General features: G+C 39.3%; 1 long non-coding RNA gene across 1 annotated transcript in view; it reads left to right on the forward strand.

Annotated features, from left to right (window-relative positions):
* LOC113944720 overlaps positions 1-17,238 on the forward strand; it is a 39,668-nt gene extending 22,430 nt beyond the window's left edge. The window contains exons 2-3 of the long non-coding RNA XR_003526764.1: positions 6,753-6,872; positions 17,146-17,238. This is a non-coding gene — a long non-coding RNA (uncharacterized LOC113944720). The remainder of the gene's footprint in view (positions 1-6,752; positions 6,873-17,145) is intronic.
* The last annotated feature ends 1,308 nt before the right edge of the window (positions 17,239-18,546 follow it).

The following is an 18,546-nucleotide window of genomic DNA, read 5'->3' on the forward strand; positions in this document are numbered from 1 at the left end:
CCTTGTGGTCACTCATGAGATTTTGAAAAGTCTTTTGGAATTAATTGGCTTCTCCCTTGGTACGATAATATTGCAGGGTACTACTTCCTGGATTTTCCTGCTAGAACATAACAGTTTTTACAGTGGTAAAGTTTTAAATAGAGTTTGAAATACTTGGCATCAGGACAGAGGTTTTTGCATGCAATATATTAGTCAGTGTGACTTACTAAACCCCTAAAAAGAGTGGCTTGTGCAAGAAACTACATATTCCCTAGTAAATCATAGAAGTGTAGGAATGGGAGGGAGCTCAGGCGACCAGTCCATCTCCTGTTTTGTGGCTGAGCCAAGGACTATTTTTGACAGTGATTTGTCTAACTTTTCCATAATGGACTCTTGTGATGAGGATTCCATGACAAGCCTCGGTGAGCAGTTCCAGTGTATGGCTGTTTTTGTTAGTTATTTTGTCCCAGTAGCTAACAAATCTTCTTTTACCACATGGTAAGCAGAACTATTCTTCTAACCTTGCTGAACCTGAAGAACAGTTGATCACTGTCATATTTTTAACAGCATCTTGCATATTTGAAGACTTATGTCTTTCCTCAGCCTCTTTTCTAGACTAAACAAACTCAAATCTTTCAGCTTTTCTTCCTAGATCGTATATTCCAACCCAGTATGTGTGGGTTTTTTTGGTTGCTCTTCTCTGGACTCTTCAGATTGTCTGCATAAATCTTTAAACATATAGTTCAAAACTGGACTGTATTTTTGATTTTAGGCATCATTAATGCCAAAAGGTGTGAACTAGTTACCTCTCATAAAACACCGTATTTGCAAGAGAATCATACTCCTAACTTAGTTTGCACCTAGTTTATCAAAGATTTTTCTACATTTCTGTAGCTAACTTGCTTTTCTCTACTTTGTAATTGTGCATTTGATTCTCCTGCAGAAGTGCAGAACTTGTCTTTTTATTTCATTCCACCAATTTCACAGCCAATGATTAATTGACAAACCTTTCGACCTGTCCTGTGGATGTTTTTCTATTCTTCACAGCCAGATGCCCTGCAAATCTAGTGTACCTTAGTATTCCAACATTCTGCTTCTAGCTGGGCTTCAGTCAATCCTTTCAAAACAAAGCAGCAATAATAGTATTCATCCAAGAATCATATAGTAATGTGTTCTGAAGAACTTTCTTCTACTGGTTTGCTAATGAAAGCACTGAGGGCATATTGTGCAGCTTGTGCCACAATCTTTCTATACTTAATATCCTATTTTCTGTTTCTCCCTTAAGCTGTGGACTATAAACATGGAACAAAATAGAAAGGTATGACATGATGTATTTTTCATCTCCATTAGGAAGGTTGGCCAGAATACTACCTGTGTTCCTGTTTCCCCAGCCCTTCCCTAGAGCCAATAGCCACTCTGGTTGGTCTGGTCTGAGTCACACCTGACAGTTTTATTAGTGCTCATGAACAGCATTGGGCAACGACTGGATCGCTAGCTGAAGCTTGGCACTATGTCTGCAATATCATGGATTTGGGCTTCTGGCAGGCAGGCAGCTGACACCCTAGGGCACTGGTTTGACAATGGATGCCTCTGTTCATCTCAGAAATAATTGTAACAGAAAAAAATAATCTTGCTGTGATAGTCATCAACAAAGCAGAAAAAAAAATAAAAAGAAAACATAACAATTTACCTAGTGTCTGGTGTATTTAATAACAGGTTTCCCAACATCGAAATGGTCACTCTTCGCTTCCCAAATTATTTAAGAGCAATAAACATACTCATCAGCTGACTTGTTCTCCAGCGGCTTTTAGAAAGTTTTTAAAGGGCTGCTTTATTCCCCCCCCCCTTTCATTCCTGGCAAATGCACAAATATCTAACTGAACTCACATTACTTAAATAGAAACTAGTAGAAGATATGGTTGTACAAGCAGTTCAGGACCTGATCACAAATATGCACTAAGCTGCTGGTTCTCCTGGGGTGAAATTCACCTTGAACAGAGGCAAGAATTGCACCTTCTTAGCTCAGAAAAGGTAACTATTCTTCTTGTATTTTAGTCAATCCAGCTGTAAAGTGGAAAGGCAGAAGAGGAATCTCAAGAGTGTTGGCCTGATAGCTAGAGAATTATTTATAGCCAAAGAGAATAATCATAAAATAAGATAAAAATATTTTGGTTTTATACTGTTATCCTAAAGTGAATCACAATCTCTGAACCAATAAATAATGGAGAGAAGTGTTTAAAAAGTAAAAAAATATTAATGAAAACATGATTTTATTTTTGTCTCTTCTGGAAGAGCACTGTGCCAGGTGCAGTAGTAAACATATCTCCTTTGAATCACTGGAAATGAAAAACGGGCATATATTTGAGCTTAGGTTGTTCATATGGGTTTATAACTGTTTTGGATCTTTTGAGCACTCAGGAAAATCCGGCCCACAGATTTTTAAACTATGATTCTGGCTACAGAGGCACTACACATTCTTTTTCTGTTTTTAATAAGTCTCTCTCTTTGTGCAACAAATCCTTCTGAAAAATTGTACCAGCAGTGGTAACCAATGAGTAGCAGCTAGAGACTGAGGGGAGAGGAATTGCTTTGGCTGGACAGAGACTAAGGGATCTGTAAACCCAAATTTCTATTGTTTTTAATAGGAATTTGGCTTCAAAAATCACAGCTCTCATATGTATTCAGTGTCTAAGAACTGGAGGTCTCTAACCATGCATTCCTATCTTACTGGATCCAATCCCCCACTTTCTGGTACACACACCAGGGGAGGTAGGTATGTCATTGCACACATCCTCTGCAAGACTCCTCACTTGTCAGGTGCACATTGCTGTTTTTCTGGTCGAGAGAACCTACCATCTGCTGGCTGGAGCTTACAGCTGAAGGAAGGAGGAACCCAAGCCTCACCAGGAGTGCAGAGGTTACTTAATAATCTTAAGAAGGTTTACTATGTTATAATGTGGATTAGTTTTTCCCGTTCTTTCAGTGGCTTTTCAGAAGATTAGGGGAGACTTTATGAAAATGCAGGACACTTGTGCACTCTACATGTATTCCATACACTCTGGCATACTGTCATTCTGATTCTCCCATGCAAACAACCAAAGGAAATGGAAAAATAATTTAAAAAAAGTCCTTTAATAACAACTGAAATTGAATGTCATTTCAGTTCAAATGGAAAACCTGAACCTGAAAGCTTAAGTATATGACAAGGGGATGTTTATTGATTTTCTGAAGACCTTTATGATTACTGGGAGCTCTGTGATTTAGGATTATTTACAAGAGGGCTAAATATTACTGTTACTTTTTTGTAGTCAGGTCATCAATAACTGATGAATAAGGCTTCTAAGTAAAGTAGGGTGGTTGCAAGTGAAGGGAACTTTTGCGATCGTGTTTCCATTTCCACTACCTTTTCAAGAGACTCTTTAATTTGTGCTGAAGAGAACTAGCTATACAGGGACAGCATTCATTACTATGTATGCTGATGAAAAAATTGCAAAGGAGTAGATTCCTGAGCAGAACTTCACTGACGGCGCAGTTAGATAAACACATGTTGACTGTAAGTTTGTTAATGTTGAGGATGTCAGAAAAATGAGAAACTCTGAAACCTTGATCAAGGCATCAAGACAATGGGACACATAATTTTGACACAGGAATTATTATGGATTGCATGGGGCTGGCTGTACTCCAGAATTAGCTCCAGACTGAATTATAATTCCGTTCTATATCTTCCTTAATATTAGAAACCTGAGTAGTGAGTGGTTATTACTCTGAACTGTATTACGTGCACTGTTTAAGCACGCTGAGTATGGTACATGATTGTGACTTTATTTTTAAGTACCCTTCTCTTTTATGTGTTTTTACTTAGAATGGCTCTGTAGGTTAATGTTGGACTCAACCCGTACACACAGTGCACGTGGTTCTAGAGGGAAGTTACATTATCTGCCAGGGCTGAGCATAAAGAAGAGGGGAAGTGCTCTCCAAACTATATGAAGAGAATGTATCATATATATCAATAAAATAATATTTTTACTTTCTTGTCTATTATGGCTGCTTCTTTTGTTCCAAGAAAATAAGTGATCAGTGCAGACAAGGTGATGGCTGAAATTCTCCATCTCTTCCCATACATAGACAGCTTTCTGGCAGAATAGCACAATTAGTTTTGCAGGCAACTAAACCCCCATAAATAATGGACTAGATTAATTTTATCTGAATTTTATTTGAATGCCTCTTTAACACTTAGGATGTCACTAGGTGTCACTGACATTCACTGCTTTCCCATCTACCTTCTCTCCCCCTATACCAATTCTTTCTGGGCTAGTTTCTGCTAGTGAAACATCTACAGAACTTATCAGTCTTGTTTCTGAGCCTGTGCCACCTGCCTGTGTTCTGACCACGTCAACCCCTGGCTCTGCAGCCCACAGCTTGAAACTGAGACAAATGTGTTCTCATCCCCTTTCTTTTCTGTCTCACTTGTGGTTACAGAAAAAAAATGTATAAAGAATATGTACAATTTCATCAGAAAAAGGTCTGTTTTGTGATGTTGAATCAAACATTCTTTAGAGTTCTTACCTTTCAATCAGGAGATGTTGAGATTTTTTCACCTGTTTTGGTGGACGAAAAGACCTTTTACCCAGGAGGATGCTGTAACACTATCCAGTGTTAGGGTTTTTGTACTTGGTGCCCTCCTACTGATATTCCTGCTGTATTTTCCCTATGCAGTATGCAGAAGGTAAAAAAAAGAATTATTTCTAGAAAATCTGTCTTAGGACACTTACTACAGAGGAAGGAGAGGTAGGCTTCTGTCCCTTGAGACTAATACACATCCAGAAAGTGGAAGGGTATTTTTTAAAAAGGAAGAAAATAAAAAGGTGTGTATGTATGGATGGTGGGCAGGACAGTGGGAACTTGCTGTGGCATCTCGGTGACTGACATTCTTCTGAAAGATGTAAGTTAAATGTCTGTCACCAGAGGAAGAACAGAAAACCAAGGCTGAGATTGATGAATGTCCTGGTGTTTGGGTTACAGAGTACAGTCTCCAAAATAGTTTGTAAGTGTGTATCTGTGTTTGTGTGTGTGCGTGCAATCTTACACTGCACTTGTCTTTGTGTTTCCTACTGGTTAGCTTAAGCAGCTTCCTGGTGTCTGTGTATCCCATTTCAGTGTGCCTAGAGGCCTCTGACTGATTTATGTGTTGCTGTGAGCTTGAGACAGCTAATGTGGTTATCACCTCTAGCTGTTTACCCCACCCTAAAGTGCTAAGTAAGTCCAGTGGTTCAGCAGCTGGTTTATGAACAGCTCAAATATCAGTGCAGGGGGAGGTGAGGGGGACACTTGGGCACAGTAACCTCATCAGCTGTCTGGGGCTGAGCCATTACTTCTTGTCCATTCGAGCTAGTGTCCCCTTGCATGGCACAGACCAGGTACAAAGTAGAGTTTCTGTGGCTCGGCCCCCCTTTGAATTTAGCTTAGATGCACAAGAAATGTATTTTATAGTGCTCAATGTAGCCTTTCTACTACAGTCTTCTCAACTAAATGCCTAAACTCTGTGCATAATGAGGAGCCTCATTTGACAGATGCTAAATTGGGAAGCACTTTGAAGGCTAGGGAAGCCCTTTCTGACTATACCTGTAAGTGGTAACCTCAGGAGTGTCACTTGTAAAGGAAGACATCAGTGACTGGGATTCAGTTAGGTAATTATGCCTCTGCTTCTGGACTAGTTTTTAGACTCTTATAACTCCAACTGGAGAAATGGACACTTTTAGAACAAGCAGAATCTCTTGAAAGTGACTCAAGCAGGCCAAGTGAAGTGTGTCTGGAAGAGACCCATTTGCCTGTTATGAGCCTCAGGTGCAGACCCCTAAAGTGAGATAAGATGGATCTCTGCTACAGGAACTGGAACTGAGCTGGGCAGAAGCTTATCTGGAGATTCAGTGGGTCAAAATGTCTGTTTTGATAGTCCTTTCTATCCAGGCACAGTTTCTTTGTCTATCCAGGGCTTCACAGCTTGCACCTTTGAGAAAGACATAATGTTTCTGAGTGCTGGGATTACTTGCAGCAGCATGGGTTTGCCTTTCTGAAGTGTATCAGGGGAGGTGGAGGAGGGCAGCTTCCCTGCTCTGTGGCAGGGGAGAGGTGTAGGGTCCGTCCTGAGCGTTTGCACCTGTTGAGCCTCTGCTGTCTCCCTTTGCTTTGACCCACACAATTAGGTATTAGGGGCATTAGGACATGACCACTGCACTCTGCTCCCTGGATTTCCTTTTCCCCTCCACATTTTAAGTACTGTTCAATATGAAGTGCACTCTGGTCTGACTGGGAATCCTAACCTGTTTGTTCATGGCCCATTTTTGCAGCTGCCTCCAGCTCAAACCGAAAAAGGCACAGTTCCTCTTAGACATCCAAATAAAAGTTAATTTCTCCAAAAGCTCACCTACTCCTCAGTGGTTTTTTTGTGGTGGGTACGTAGAGTCACTTGGCTTAGGGTTCTCAGCTCAGCATTATGATTTAGAGAGAGAAAAGAAACTTTTGGTAGAGATGTCAACAGTATCACTTGTTCTGGGTTTCTGGGAGATGTCTAGCTGATATAAACTGCGAAAAAAGATCTCTGTGAAAAGCTGTTTTAAATTAGAGAATTTACCCAGTTGAGGGAAAACTGAAGTTTCCATTTTCTGTCCAGGCTAGAATTACAAAGGTAGATGCATACAAATAATTTTTTTTCCTTGAATTTTTTTGTCTAGTTATTTTCCATTTGTTTCTCTTTTTTTTTGTTTTGTTTGCAGTCCCCATGCTTATATAACAGCACTCAAGAGGAAACTGCTAACAAGCCCATCTGATGGTTTGTGCCAGCTGTTTTAGTGGAGGCATGCTGGATGCAACTGAGCTCCACCTTCTTTGTCGAGGTATATTATACAAGTGACACCATAATATATGGTTCAGTCAGAATTATAGCTACTTAACCTCTTGGTACACTTTTCATTAATTTTTCCTTGGATCAGTTATTGTGTTTTGTCTGTCACAGAACTGGATTGAAAACTGCTCTGGGCATGGAATGTGTCATTCATTTAAACAACATCAAGGCACACTGTTCATGTTTAATTATTACTTTAATGCAAGTGCTAAACTGTTTTCAGTCACATCTAACAAACATGTTTTCTGGGACTGGTTGCTGGCTGACCTCAAGTAAGGCCATGTTAGGTTAAGCCTTGAAATGCTGCATCAAGCTGTCATCTCAAATAGAAGTCAGCTCATTCATCCTCCCGTGAACTATCATTTAGATGAACCAATGGAAGCAGGATATATTAACTGCCCACCAGAAAGGACACTGCAGTATGCTGATGAGAAAATTCTAGAGTAATACTATGGATGATGTTTAAAAACATCTGTTCGAAATGTCGCAGTAGCTAAGCTAGCAACACTGTGTGGTAGAAGAAAGCCACCTGTTGATGCAGTCTTTAAAAACAATATATAAATGTTTCTGTTGGTGCTGTTGCATCAGTTCTTTTTCAGGATATCTATTATGGCATGACACTTTTATTTGGAAATGGTCAGGATATTTAAAGGCCCAGTTCCAGCAGACTATGATCTTGCTTTCAGTTGCTCAAAAAACCAGTTTGATGCAACATTTAGAAGTGAATGTCATGCTAAGTTAATGACTGAGAGAAAAAAAATCTAAATAGACTTTTTTTCAGGATAAGGTGTTTGTAGAAAGCAAGGTCTAAGCTGTGTGTATTTGGGAGATCGCTGGAAAGGATTAAGGACAAAAAACACCACGATACCTAATGTCTTGTTAAGGGTAGGATTTGCTGGGTTTTGAAGTATTCCAAATAAATTACATTCTGAGCAATAAATTTTGAGACATCCACAATCACTTCATAGGGCTGATGCATTCCAATTTTAAAGTAAGTCAGAAGGTACATCCACTTTAATTGACCTTCCTTTCACCCTGGATCTCACCATTACTCTATATTAGCAGTTGACTAATATAATGACAGCACTTATATAAAGATGCACACCTACTTAAAACTTCCTACAGACACGATCCTAAGGCCTGAGAGTCTTGTTTAGTTCTAAGTAACATCTGTTGGGAAAATCCATTATATCTGCCAGTGGATTTGTTTTGACATCTGAGACCAAACTTTTCCAAGTTCTCCTTTTTCTTTTCTTCTTTCCTGCCAATCTTTCCTGTTTTTCCACTGAACTGATGCTCATCACTACCCTTTCTTCCTGCTGGTGGCAGTGGGAGCAGCCAGCAGGGCTTGGCTTGACAAGTACCAAATGAAGTTTATATGTGCCAGGAATGTGTACCCATGTTAGTGACAGCCACTAGCTTACCAGTTATTGTACAGGGATCTTTTGAAAAAGGACTTGCAAGTGGGAATGACTGTGAAATCAGTTGTCTTTTGCTGCCCTTAATGTAGAACCATTAAGAGTTTTAAAATTTCAGCTTAACTTTTGAGTTTGAAGAAAGCTTTCTTTGTAAATTTCCTGGCCCAGACTGCTCTTGCTTCATGCTCTTGCCACGGTACTCTGTTGGTTTGTCCTGGTTCGAAGGAATAAATCCTGTTTTAAATTTCCTTGCTTTCTTACAACAAAGGGCTCTGGAGGAAAGAAAATCTTTTAATCCTCCCAGCAATAACCTGACACGACCTTCTAAACACACTATTAACTAAAAAATATTAGCAATATTTTGTAGCTGTCTTAAGAAAAGCTTACAATAGAGATGGACAAAATACTTAGAAGAATAATTATACTTGGATGTGAAGAAATTAGTATCCACAACACAATTACACGTTTAAAAAGAGCTAAATGTTAAAAAATATTTAAAAAGCCATGCAGTGGGGTATTGTTCGGTAGCACTGACAGAATACAGCCAGTTTTCTGCATGGTCTTTCTAGGCTTCTGATTTCCTGACTGCCTTAGCACAAATTACTTGCCTTCTCTGTGTTCTTTAGTTACTCCAATCTGTTTTTCCTTTCCTTCATAACTGCTCCACTTTCAGGAAATGTTCAGAGCTTTTTTTTAATATAGCCAATATGGGATACTTTTGGAAGATCTGCAGGAGGAGGCAGTTTTCTGCAAATCTGGTCTCTGCTATGTCAGTAGGCTGCCAACAATTGAACACATCTTAAATGTCAAATAGGTGTTTTCTAAAAAAATTGTATAACATTGTTCTGGTATAAGTACATTAACCTAACTTGTTTGGAAAGAAACTTATGGCAATAAATCATCACAAAGGTAACAACTTAAAATTAGGTATCCAGCACTCTACTCTGACTGGGGTCAGAAAGAGATAACATAGCATCAGATGCATAGTAAAGAAATTCAGAGAAAAGTCAGTAGGAAAAACTAGAGAAAAGAAATTCAAGCTTGCTTTCTATCTCTTGGATTAAAATAACTAAATTCAGAGATAAAATAGAGATCTGGAGGTAGAAGTTTGTTTGCTACTTTATACACCTCATGTGGTCATTTTGGTATTCAGCAGGTAGCACTTGTACATTCCCTCATGAAAATACTTAAGTCCTGCTGCCTTTAATCCATCATTCTCCATTACGATTCTCCATCAAATATCTGATCTAAACCTAGTGAAGTCAGTGCGAGTCTTTCAATTGCATCAAGCACAAACTGCACAAAATAACGGCTAGACCAATGGAGAGACATGAGGGATATGATGCCCCAAAGTAGGATGTACACAGGTACCCTCTGCTGCTGTGCACCAGCTGGTTGCCTCAGAGCCAATAATAACTATGTTCACTCTCTGGAGAGAAGAGTACTCCAAGGGTGGAGTTCCCACTTCAGATTCAGATTTGAACCCTGATAAGCAGATCCAATTGAAGCATATGCTCGGTGTCAAGTTCTCCTTCTGCTGTGAGAACATTTTTGGGTCAAGAAGCATAACACAGAATAGGTAAGGTTGTAAAGGACCACTAGAGGTCTTCCTATCCAACCTTCTTGCTCAGGCAGGGTCCCCTGCATCCCATTACTCAGGATTGTGTCAAGACAGCTTTTGAATATCTCCAGAGAAGGAGACTCCACAACTTCTGCGGGCAACCTGCTCCAGTGCTCGGTCACCCTCACAGTAAAGAAGTTCTTCCTCATGTTGGGGGGAACTTGCTGTATGTCAGTTTCTGCCTGTTGCCTCTTGTCTTATTGATCAACACCACTGAGAAGAGCCTGGCTCCATTCTCTTATACAGTATGGAGAAGTGTAATGGCAGGAGAATTGTGGCAGGAATGGTCAGGTATGAATTACCTGTGTCTTTGGCGTCCCAGTTTTGCAGCCCAGTCCCTCTCTCATGGCAGAAAGAACCACCAGCACTGTGGAGGCTGGAGCAGCAGTTCCACTGACTATCCTGCTGGCTCTAACAGAGCACATCCCTGTTGTGGCAGGCAAGGTAGCTGTAGTGTCCCTGGTCACAACTGGGATCAGCACTATTCTGGTTGCCAGGGTGGCCCCTATTACCTCAGCCTTGCCATGGGCTTGTTCCCTTGCAGGCAAATCCTGAGTGCAGGCAGGATTAAGTCTCACATTTTTTTGATGGCTGAGGCCTTCTTCAGTGCCTAGCTGACCGTGAGTGTGCTTTCCCTTCTCCTGCACGGGTTTGAAATACCCTCTCCATTGAGTGTTCTCAGCCACAGCAGGTACAGTCATGTAGCTCTACTACTTGGAGAGTGCCTTACTGAACACGCTAAGAGGTCATTTAGAGGAAAGTGTGGCAGGGAAGCATCTCTGCCCCACTGACATTAACTTTGCAAAGACCTATGGGGTCTTACTCTCCCAATTATTCCCCCTTTGCCCTAGTAGACACCCTGTGCATGAGCCTCACAGGTTGCTACTGCAGGGAGGAGATTGTGATAACTGTCAGATATGTCCTTTACACATTCTTGTTTAATTAAAATAATATTCCATTAGTTTTAAGTTCTTTGAACACCCTTCTTCATTCAGTTCCAAGTCCTCCAGCAGCCACTACTTTGCCCAAAAAGCTTTCTGCTTTTCTTTGAGTGTCGAACTGCTGTCTTCACAAGCCTCTGTGGACCCATCTCTGGACTGTCTTCTTGTGTTACTGCATGATTTTTTTCTTCTGAAAGAAGTAGTTCTTACAACAAGCAAGTCCAATTCCTGCTTCTGCATTTGACTCTGGGGAAGATCCCTCAGGCTGCACCGCCCAGCTCCTCCTCCAACCTTGTCATGAGGATTCGTGCTTTAGCCTGTAGCTTCTATTGTATTTATTGCTAAACAAAAGGAGTGTTTTTTTTGCTCCCTCATTTAGGATGAGTAGAAGATAGTTATGTTCACCAGCTTCCCCAAGCTTTGTGGCTGCCCGCTGATAGATGGCTTGCTTGCTGAGCACTACCTCATCTCCAGGAAGGTAGTGTGCAAGGAGCCTAATGGCCTGACAAATACAGTCATTTTGCCCAAGTCCATATGGATCTTATGTTATTCATGGCTTCTGATGAACTGCATATTCCTCGCTGATTTAGTGGTTGGCTTGTGATGTTTTTCAATGAGTCAAATCTCTGTAATAGTGACCGTACATCCATGTATGTGGTAAATGTGAAAGAAAACAGATGTCTATAAAAGTCACTGAGTCTGATTTGGAATGATGAATAGTATTATGATTAATCATAGCTGTACAGCTAATGTGTAGTATTTTTACAGGATAGGGTGGAAATTGCTTGTTTCACACCTGTATGACTTCTATCTTAATATTTGAATTCAGCCAAATAAAGTTAAGTACAGGCTATTTATTTGAAGAGTAAAGGTATAATTACTACAGTGTTTTAAAAGTTCTAGTACAGTCTTGCAACCATAAATTCATTCCAACATTGTTTTTTTTTCCTGGCAATATCTACGCTGTGTTTATATGCAAAAAGAAACAAACAGTAGCCAATAACTGTCGTCTAGAAAAGTGGAGAGAGACTGTAGCAGTTGTTCCCCCATAGATTTCTTCCAATACAATGAAGATGTATTTAAAGTTGTTCTTATAAATTGTCTTAGACCAAAGCTGAAACATTTGTTGAACTCTAGATTAAGGACAGAGTCTTAATCCAGATTTAATCAGACACTCTGAAGCACAGAGTTTCAAAATTCCTGAGATCAGAAAGCAAAGAGTTTCGCAAAAATAAGTATCAGCCAAGTCCTATTCCTGTAAGACTGGAGGTTGAATAATGAAAGTGCAGTGGCAGAAAGTAATAGCTGAACACAGAAAAATGAAAGGTCTGACCCTGTGAACTAGCTTTAAGGTCATGAACGGGATCTTACAAAATCAACATAAATTCATTACTGGAAGAAGCTAGAATAAAGTCTTAAATAAAGAGCAAGTGTGATGAGTCAGATCTGGTCAAGTGGCGTATATATGCAAAATTCTGAATAAAAATAATCAAATTAACATGCAGTGAAGAGAGAATTTCCATAATGAAGCCTGTAATTTCCTGGAGAGACTTCTCTAGATTGCTAAGAATGGTTTGGACAAGTCATGAGACAAAAGAACTCCTTTTTTTTGGGAGATGGACAGACAGTTTGCAGTGCAGACATTATTTTGTTGGATTACCTACTTTGGTGTCATTACTGAAGAACTCTCATACTCTGTAGAACCCTCTTAAGACCTTGTCCTCTGGCTTAAATAAAGACTATAGAATGTTGTAAATGCAGTAATAAATATTGGTTTTCTTTTCAGAAGTAAATGGACACTGAGTGTAGGTGTTAGATATCTTCCATTTTTTGTACTACTTTTTGAAAGACGGTATTTCTCAGAATAATGTGAGAAGGCTTGGAACACTGATTTGTTCCTGTTGGAAGATCATTCTGCAAATGACTCCAAATTGCAGTAATTTAGAAATCTTGAGGTTCTGTCTATATTTGGATTTGTACATTCGGCAAGCTTTTAATACAAATATATGAATCTTTTAATTCATGAATAGAAATTTAATTGAACTAAATACATGAATGTACCTTACAGTGCTCAGGCTTTGTGAGACATTTCTGCTAAATCGGCTTATGAATTTCCTTTTGATGAGCTTAATTGTTGACAGATTTTTCAAAAGCCAACAACAGCTTGCTTTGCTAGCTAGTATTCACATGAACTGGATAGTCTTGTGAAGTCCCTTATGCAATTTGTATAATATTACTCTTCTACTGTAAGATGAAATGAAATCCTTTGTAGTGAACCTAACAATGTTAGACATTGTAAAGACATCTATCCAAATAAAATTTAAAAACCAGAAAAATCACCCTCCCAGCTTGTCCTTCAACATCTCAGAATACGCATAGCTAGAAAAAATAGACTTTTTTCTTCTCTTTTTTTTCCCCCAGAGGACTATTTAGAAAAAAGGTCCTAAATAATGAGATGTGATCTCTTAATGAGGGTATTATGAAGATATTTTGCTATTTTTTTCAGCAAAGCAGTAACTAGGTTTTTCATCCAAGATCCCTCAAGTCAGAATGCATTACATATGCAAATATATTCATTAAATAGGTTATATTCATTCATACTTGATTCATTAAATCAACAAAACAAATTAGCCATTTTCTCCATCCATGTGAAACATAAATTCTAGATCTTATCTACCCAGAAAGTTTTGTTGTTGGTGGTAATATTTTAGAATTTCTATCTTTGAATTCTATTGTCTGGAAGTAAGAGGAGAATGAAATGTAAGCTAAGCAGTAGGATCTGTAATCCATAATGATGACTGTAGATGTCTGAGTGAAGCGAAGCATATAGAAGCCTTGAAAACAACTGACTCTGTTTTCCTCCAAACATTTCTGAAGAATTTGGGTCTGTTAATAATGCCTTAAAAGTAATAAAGGCTGGGATCTGTGGATTCTAGCTAAATGAGGTCACATCCTACAGTCCTTGCTTTGTCTTACTGGAGTAAATTTCCCATTTACTCAGGATGAGATGGGGACTAAGCACTGCGTAAGGGTGGCAGGATGGGAAATGGTTTGTCACTTCTAAGACTGCGTTTGCAAACTGCTGGAACCACAAATGAGCTCAGTGTTTAGCAAGATGGTGGACGCCAGCATGAAGCTTGGAAGTGCCAATTTTAATTAAAAACTGCATCTTCAAATCAAGTTCCTAGTTAACAATGGGTGGGAAATTCTTCCCACCATGCAAGCTTTCTGAATGCTGTATTGACTAGCAAGATGGGTGCAGCTTCCCCTTCCACAAAAGTCCTCCTACCATCATCTTCCCCTTCACCTCCCCCTGCCAGAAGAAAAAGACTACATTGTTTGTGGAATGCCTCCTTGTTCATATCCTGCATCTAGGCCAGAATAGATAGATTTTATTTTGTCCTCCCCATCCCCCTTCCTTCACTGTTAACAATGGAGTGAACACATGAGATTAACATGGCTCTTGACATGGCTCAGTTGTTTGCCATTTGGAAAGTACTGATTCTTCGGTTGTATAATTGTTAAAATAAAAAAGTATAAAAAGACTCAGTCGTTTTCTGTTTATTCCAAAGACAGGGAGAACAGAATAGTAGGGGAGAGATGGGGGAAGCCAACAACAAAAAACAAATTAGTTTAAGAACCAGCATGTTCCCCTTACTTTAAGGAACACAGTAAACATTTCAAAAGTGCATGCCAGCTCATTATCTAACTCAAGTCTTCATTGACTTCATGAAAAACAGCAGCAGTTAAGCAATGTTTGCCAAAAGCAAATTTGGGTACATGCATTGCTAAAAAAATGTGACATCCGCTCTGTACAGGTTCCTTAATCTGCCACACAGGGGCAAATCAACATTTCATCGTTATCGTTTCTCTCTGTTGTTTAGTCCTTTCATGATTGCTCTTCTAGTCTGTTTTGATCATTGTTTATCCAAAACTGTGGTATGACGTATGATTTGAATTCTTAGCCAGAAATGAACCTCTGCAAGTGTTTAAAGATGTGGAGACAATTTCAGGAATATAATCTTGAATGTAATATCTGTTTGCAAGTATCTTTCTCACAAAGTTTATTGTTTAAAAAAGTCTTAAATGGATGTGGGATATTTATGAATTCCTTTTTTAAGATTTAAGACTTAGTTTGTCATTAATTTCACGTATTTTTTAAAATGAACTTTCTTTTTTGGTTCAGGAATAGTACAGGTATTTTTCTTTTTCAGTCAATTTGGTGTGGCACTTGCAGTTTGCAGTTACATTGCTGAAAATACTGTGACATAGCATTTGAATATACTCTATATTAAAATATTGCCATTTATTGTGGTAAGCAATGATACAGCAAATTTCATTAGTTGTCCCTTATGGATGTTGCCCATTCTTTAGTAAACTAATACCTCTGTCTGTCCAAATATATAAATTTAAAAATATTTTGAATGCTATTGAACTTGGTTTCCTTTGAGAGTAACTCTTACTCAAGAAAAAGGCAAGCATATCTTGTACAATTGTTTTACTAAATAACTTAAAGTTCTACTTGGAAACCATACAGGCTTCCCCCATAGCCCTCACACTGTCTAGCGTGCACCTTTGGGTCCTGTGGACATTGATTTCTCTCATCTTAAGTCTCTGCCTTTAAAATTATCTGGTCATTTTAATAAGTTTTATTTCTCCCTGGAACCCCCATACCCTTCTGCCATATGTTTAAAATTCAGAGTTGCTGTGCAGTACTGATCATTATTTATTCTATTCCACATATAGTACATCGTTGTCTTACCTTTTATGAGTGAAGGGTGTTGAAAAAATGCTTGTTTACTTGTTCCTTGAATATATAGTTTCTGATTTTTTAATTTTTATTTTTAAAACACAGAAACCCTTTGATTCAGAATTTCTTAATGAAATGAGGAATTCTGCAGAAAATAATGCCACTTTCTTATGTTTTTGAGACCTTTATCTCATTTTCCCTTGGGGAAAGAGAAAACAGCTGGTGAAATTAGGATTTCAAAATGGAAAAAAAATAAACACCCATTTGACATTTTATCAAAAGCTGGAAAATGCTAGTGAAGTTTATCTTCACTAATTTTCCCCTTCTTCAAAAATTTCTGTTGTTATTCTTGAATTTGTAAATCTTCATGAGAACCAGGTGACAGAATGCAGATCAGATAATTATTTTTTTTTCTGCGGGGGAGATGTGTTTATTTTTTTTTTTAGGTAGTTATGTCCAAACCAGAGCATATCAATATGTTCCAATATTTATTTCAGGCTTTTCTTTGTTGTTAAGCAAAGATTACTTCACTCCCATGGTGTGGTTACTTCAGTCAATGCAGTACAATCTGGAAAGGACACTGACATGGAAAATCAAAGTATCACACTTTGAAAGGAGTTTTTAAACAACATTAGGAAGGACATCAGCATTGTCAGTTGAAATAACTGAACCTTAGCTATTAGTGTTGATTAGGGAAATGCCAGAGGAAGACCATAAGGGGAGCAACATATGTGTGTACTAAACATCTCAGCAACTTTTTCTTGACAGCAGCCAGCAGAAGGTGCTCATGGAGAAGCGTAGGAAAAAGAGCAAGGACAGTGATTCTTCCAGCTTCTGACAGTCAGCAATTTTGAGACTCCCTGTGCTGAAGTTGCATCTTAAGCATTGTTTTTGTGAACCACTGAGTTCAGAAGCAACAATAGGAACAATGGATCACTGTTCAGCATCAGTGGCAACTGCACTTAGAAATAAGTAACATTGCCACTTCAAAATGCTTGACATAGACAACAGAGACAGAAGAGCCAGGAAATTATGGTGGTGCTAAAAGCCACACCCATGGCCAGGGGCAACATCTCACAGCTCCTCCAAGTTGTGAACTCATTGGGAGCTGAGAATGCCTACCATGCAGAGAGGTAGGAGCCAAGCTCACCATTATATAATGCAGCAACTTCTGCCCATGTGGCATCTTAATGGGACATGGTGTCTTATTTTTCAATGTAAGGGTTCCTGCCTGTGGGTTCCTGCTGAGATATTTGTTTGGTGAGAGTTGACTGACTTTGCCTCATACCAATACATGATGCCACCAGTCAGCTGATCTCTTGTGGTTGAGGCAGGCTTCCACATTCTCTCAGAGTTACTGTCTCTTTCTGTAGTTCCTACTTGGGCATCTGCCTCATGAAGGATGTAAGCAATCCCATATTGTTTCCTCTGGCAGCTCTCTTTGGCAGCAGGGCTCCCAAATAAGTAGCTCTGTGCAAGTCTTCCTGCACAATGCTTATCCTAATATGTGATCACCTGTGTGTTTCTTTCCACAGCAAAGCCTTTGGAAAATGTCACAGTCTGAAGAATATTGGGCATTCAAAATCTGGCTCCAAATTTCCTCATGAACCAATCTGCTGCTCTGCACCTGTAGACAGAAGGGGACAGGTGGGTTGCTACAAAGTATTCTGCAAACCCCTCCTCAGTGACCCCCACTGTTAGCCAGTCTCTTGACTCTGCATGAGGCAGCGACTCCTGCTGAGTTCCTATGAGTATTTTGCGTGCAGCACTTCTTGCAAAGTGGCAACATGCTGGGACACAAAATAGAAGGCCCTGTCCTGGTGTGAGCACTGCACAGAACGGGAGGGTACTTGTGATGGATAGGAACTGAGCTGTATTGGTGTTGCCGGTAGTTCCTGCTGGGTTTGGAGACAGCATGTGTGTGTTTGAAGTTTACTTGGGGATGAAGGGTAATATGCCAACACAGGCTTTTGAACAGTTCCTTGCTGCACAAATAGCCCCATTCATTGCAGCAGACGGCTCTGCATTTTCATCTCTTCCTTGTTTTACTTAATTTTGCTCCCACAAAAATGTTACTGAACTCTGTAGAAATTTTGCTTGGGTGAGGACTGTAGTAAATCATGAAAAAATGTCAGGAGCTGAGACCAGACAAGAATGACAATTGTAACAGTGTCCTCAACATTAACAATTGAAACCGGTTTTTCAATGTCACCTGTCTCCCTTTTCCTCACATTGGGTTGTTGTAAATGGCAGGCCTTGTTTCCTTTTGTAGTATGATTATTTTTACTGCATCCCTTATCTTTGCCTCTTGGAAAGAGCAAATAAAAACAAAGCTTCGCTTCACATTTTTGCTTGAAGATAATTTGGAACATTTTAACACAGTAACTTTAAATGACTGTTTACTTTTGCAGTGATCAGGGCCAGTACTCAGGGCCAGTACTCAGGACTACAGCTGCATGGGTAAACTCCCATGCTCCTTTATAACCATTTAGGGGTCAGTGTTTCTGAGAGTGTGAGAAGGATGGCATTGATGCAAATAAGTGGGTATGCTGTCCACTTTGCCTGTGAGAATTGCAAGACTGAAAATACGACTGATGTAGGTCAGTCCCACGGAAACAGCAGGGCACAATCTGTGAATTACACTGATGTACACAGTTATGTGAAGAGAGTTTTTTGTCCTTTTTTTTGTTTTCATGGATAAACTTTTACTACCTGCTAAATTTAGACTCTTAGACTCATTTCTGTGAAGCTGGAGCTGAACCACACCCTTCAAATGTGAAAAGCTGTTGCATTAAATCATTGTAATACTCGGAGGGCTCAGTCAAATGAGGACAAGATTGCAGGCAGGTGCAATTTCCTTTTAGAAATAGATAGACAGTGCTTCTGCATTCTGTAATGTGTTGGTTTTAGTCTCTACAAAATACAATTTGCATTCT

This window comes from Corapipo altera, unplaced genomic scaffold, assembly GCF_003945725.1.
Source record: "Corapipo altera isolate COAL_440 unplaced genomic scaffold, ASM394572v1 23, whole genome shotgun sequence".
In the NCBI taxonomy this organism is placed as follows: domain Eukaryota; kingdom Metazoa; phylum Chordata; class Aves; order Passeriformes; family Pipridae; genus Corapipo; species Corapipo altera.